Raw genomic sequence first — 4377 nt, 5'->3', positions numbered from 1 at the left:
GAGAGAGAGAGAGAGAGAGAGAGAGAGAGAGAGAGAAAGGTATGCCTGTGTGCTTATTTATGTGCATGTAGAGATCAGAGGTCAGTATTTGGTGTCCATTCTTCCCCTTGTTTTTTGAGACTGAGTCTCTAGGCTTAGAACTTCCCAATTTGGCTAAACCGACTGCACAGTCAGCCTAATCCTCCTGTCTCCATCACACCAGCACTGGGATTACGGGCCTGCCCAGTTGTGATTTGGTTTTGGTTTTGCAGTCCTAGTAGCTTCTCTGTCCCAGGTTAAGAACAGCTTAGGACTACAAGAGTAAATTTTAAAATTGAAATGGCAATTTAACCGCATGACCATTTTGCAAGCAGTAGCAGATTAAACACTAGGGGCTATAAACTCTCCAGGCATAAGCTTTTGACCAGAGTCTTTTTAATGTTTGTGTATTTGTCTACATGGGTCCAAGTACACGGTTATGAAGGTGCCTGTGGAGGCCAGAATTAGGTGTTGGATCCCTTGAACTAGAATTACAGTCAGTTGTGAGCCACTAGAATTGGGTGCTATGAATCAAACTCGGGTCCTTTGGAAAGAAGCAGAAACATAACTGCTGAGATATCTCTCCAGCCCCTCAACCAGGGTCTTAGTTCATCTTTTGGTTAATTCATTTTTCTTGAGGTATATTTCCTGTGTTCCAGACTCTCAGATCCATCCTCTGTCTGCAAACCACACTCAAGGATGAGAGATGGCTGGAGGACTTGCTGCTATTTACAGGAACGGTGCACCTGTGTAGAGGTGAACAAGCAAAGCAGGGCTTGTTTTCATGACACTGATTTATCTGGATCATCAACCTCTTCCTGTTACTGGCTTCTAAGAACATAGTCTTTACCCTACTGCAGAAAATGTATGTATACATGTTTTGGATCTGTTACCATTGCTAACCAAGAAGGAAGTTCTCAGTGTGAGTACTTTGGTAAGGTACATAGCAAGACCATCCTTCCATAATTCAGCATCTTCAGCAACTCATCAGCATTGTAGCATATTCATGTTTGCATGTCAGGAAGGCACCCAGGCACTTATTGGAACTGAGTAGGGAAGGGGGTTCCAGAAGGAAATAACCAAAGGTTATGGGTGTCCGTTCCTATACAATTCTCCAGAACACTGACTTCATTCATGGGCTCCTCCAAACATCATTCGTTGGTTCCTATCAGCTAAACCACATTTCAAAATCCGCAGCTGTCCCTGAAGAACAGCTCATTAGTAAATATTAGGGTGCTTTCCTGGGCCAAACTCAACCACAGTTCTAGAAGAAAAACCCCAGTGAGGTACAGTAATTTTCTACATAACCCAAATCAAGACCCCAGATCCCTAAATAAGATGACAGGGACCACTTATCCAGAGTCCTGACCCAGACCTGGGCACTCCCTGAATCCCTCTATTCACCAATCCACAGCAGTAAAGACAACAAGACAACCATGACAGCCTATACTATGTACAGGACCGCTGTTGCACAAGGGAAGGCAAGAAGTAAATAAGGCAGGAAGTGAGGCTGGTAGACAGGAAGTGAAGTCAAGAATAGAAAGTAGCAGCAGGTGGGGCTGGAGAGATACCCAACAGTTAAAACTATATCTGCACTTCAGGAGAACCAGAGTTCAGTTTCTAAAATCCACATTGGGCAACTTATAGCCACCTGTAACACTGACTCTGAAAGAGTTACATAATTTTTAAAATAAAAAATCTAAAACCAGAAGTGGCAGCAGAAATGGATCCCTCTTCCCTGGCTGTTGGTACATCCATCAGATGTAATATTTGGCTAAGTAGACATCCACGTATCCCACCTGCCCACATTCGGATATCAGAGGCCTCTACTTTCCACACTCTCTGCTGGTTCCTTGATTTTTTTTTTTTTTAAAGATTTATTTCTTATTACATGTAAGTATACTGTAGCTGTCTTCAGATACACCAGGAGAGGGCGTCAGATCTCATTATGGATGGTTGCGAGCCACCATGTGGTTGCTGGGATTTGAACTCAGGACCTTCAGAAGAGCAGTCAGTGCCCTTACCCGCTGAGCCATCTCGCCAGCCCTGGTTCTTTTATTTTTGGAGATGGGGGAAGGGGCAGACTGAATAGCTGGGTTCTTGTGTTGTAGTTTGGTCTCTTGACCATTAGTCTCCTAACTACCTGTAATATCAGTATTTCCATTCAAGATTGCTTAGACTTTTATTGTGTAAGACTTGTTATAATTTCTTATAACAGTTATTTCCATATTTTGAAATGGACACCTATATTTAAGTATCAAGTACAAGTAAGTATGCTATGGAAGAACTCTTCTCCATTGATAGGTCCTTTCCCTTTAGGAAAATAATAAAAGGTTTTTCTGTCCTTGGCTAGAGAGATGGATGAGCAGCTTAGAGCATGTATTGCTCTTCCAGAGGACCCAAATGCATTTCGCAATATCCACATCAGGCAGTTACTCAGGCCTGTAACTCTAGCACTGAGTATCTGATGCCCTCATCTGGCCACAGGGGGCAATGCACTCATGTACACATACCCACATACATACTGGATTTAAAAACAAATCTTTTTAACTAACACTTTCAGGAGATTGTTTTTAGTATTTTTTTTCTGTCTTTAATTCTTCTTAGTGACAAACTACACCCCACAGAAGTATGCATGCTTGCCAATTTATCTTAATTTTAAAATGTATCTACTTTAACAATTCCAGGGCAGGAACCTGACACTCAGTGGTAGAACATGTGCCTAGCACATGAGAAGCCTTAAGTTCCAACACCACCACTACAAAATAAATACACAAGCCCCTATCGGTCTCAATAGCAGTGCGCACGCACACGTGAGCGTGTGTGTGTGTGTGTGTGTGTGTGTTTGTGTGTGTGCAAAAGATAACAGCTAGACAGCCACTCTTTCCAAAATGACTTATCTGAAGACAGAAAAATACCAGCAAAATGGAAGCTTTAGTTTGCAGGAAGGGACTAACTTCTAGCTGGAAGCCTGGATGACAGCAAACAGCATGCATTTTCTAGATAATTCCACACAGTTTCCTAGAAGAGACAACCCAGGTAGAAATGATGGATACCAAAGAGACAGGTTTTTCTCTTAATATTTTGAGAGGTATAATTCATAAAACAAATTACCATCTTCCAAAAATCAATATTTAACACACACACAAAACTAAAATTGTACACTTATAAGGGATACACATATGTATATTATGTAATATATTTTTTTCTGTTGAAAACATTCAAAAATCTTTCTGTGACCTTTAAATACACAATGCATTATGGTTATCTGAAGTCGTAAGACTGAATTTGTGGTTCTCTGCGCCTCCCTGCTCCAGAGACAGCCACATCTTCTTGTGCAGTGCCAGCCTCGCCCTGTAGACAAGATGGTGAAGGTCAGTGTGAACGGATTTGGCTGTATTAGGCACCTGGTTACCAGGGCTGCCTTCTGCTCTGTATCTGGCAAAGTGGAGATCGTTGCCATCAATGACCCCTTCATTGATCTCAACTACATGGTCTACATGTTCCAGTATGATTTCACTCATGACAAATTCAACTGCACAGTCAAGGCTGAGAATGGGAAACTTGTCATCAACAGGAAGCCCATCACCACCTTCCAGGAGCGAGATCCCACTAACAGCAAATGGGGTGATGCTGGTGCTGAGTATGTTGTGGAGTTTACTGGCATTGAAGAAGACTGGGGCCCACTTGAAGGGTGGGGCCAAAAGGGTCACCATCTCCACCTCTTCTGCCAATGCCCCCATGTTGGTGATGGGTGTGAACCATGAGAAATATGACAACTCACTGAAGATTGTCAGGAATGCATCCTGCACCACCAAGTGCTTGGCTCCCCTGGCCAAAGTCATCCATGACAACTTTGGCATTGTGGAAAGGCTCATGACCACCGTACATGCCATCACTGCCACTCAGGAGACTGTAGATGGCCCCTCTGGAAAGCTGTGGTGTGATGGATGTGGGGTTGCCCAGAACATTATCCCTGCATCCACTGGTGCTGCCAAGGCTGTGGGCAAGGTCATTCCAGAGCTGAACCGGAAGCTCACTGGCATGGCCTTCCATGTTCCTACCCCCAGTGTATCCGTTGTGGATCTGACATCAAGAAGGTGGTGAAGCAGGCATCTGAGGGCCCACTGAAGGGCAGCATCCTGGGCTACACCGAGGACCAGGTTGTCTCCTGCGACTTCAACAGCAACTCCCACTCATCTGCCTTTGACGCTGCGGCTGGCATTGCTCTCAGTGACAACTTTGTAAAGCTCATTTCCTGGTATGACAATGAATATGGCTACAGCAACAGGGTGGTGGACCTCATGGCCTACATGGCCTCCAAGGAGTAAGAAGCCCTGGACACCCACCCCAGCAAGG

General features: G+C 44.1%; 1 pseudogene; it reads left to right on the top strand.

Annotated features, from left to right (window-relative positions):
* The first annotated feature begins 3383 nt into the window (after nt 1-3383).
* Nucleotides 3384-4125, top strand: LOC116077189 (annotated as a pseudogene).
* The last annotated feature ends 252 nt before the right edge of the window (nt 4126-4377 follow it).

The sequence above is a fragment of the Mastomys coucha genome, unplaced genomic scaffold, assembly GCF_008632895.1.
Source record: "Mastomys coucha isolate ucsf_1 unplaced genomic scaffold, UCSF_Mcou_1 pScaffold5, whole genome shotgun sequence".
Lineage (NCBI taxonomy): Eukaryota > Metazoa > Chordata > Mammalia > Rodentia > Muridae > Mastomys > Mastomys coucha.
Note: the sequence above shows the minus strand (reverse complement) of the source record. Positions and strands in the feature narration are given on the sequence as shown.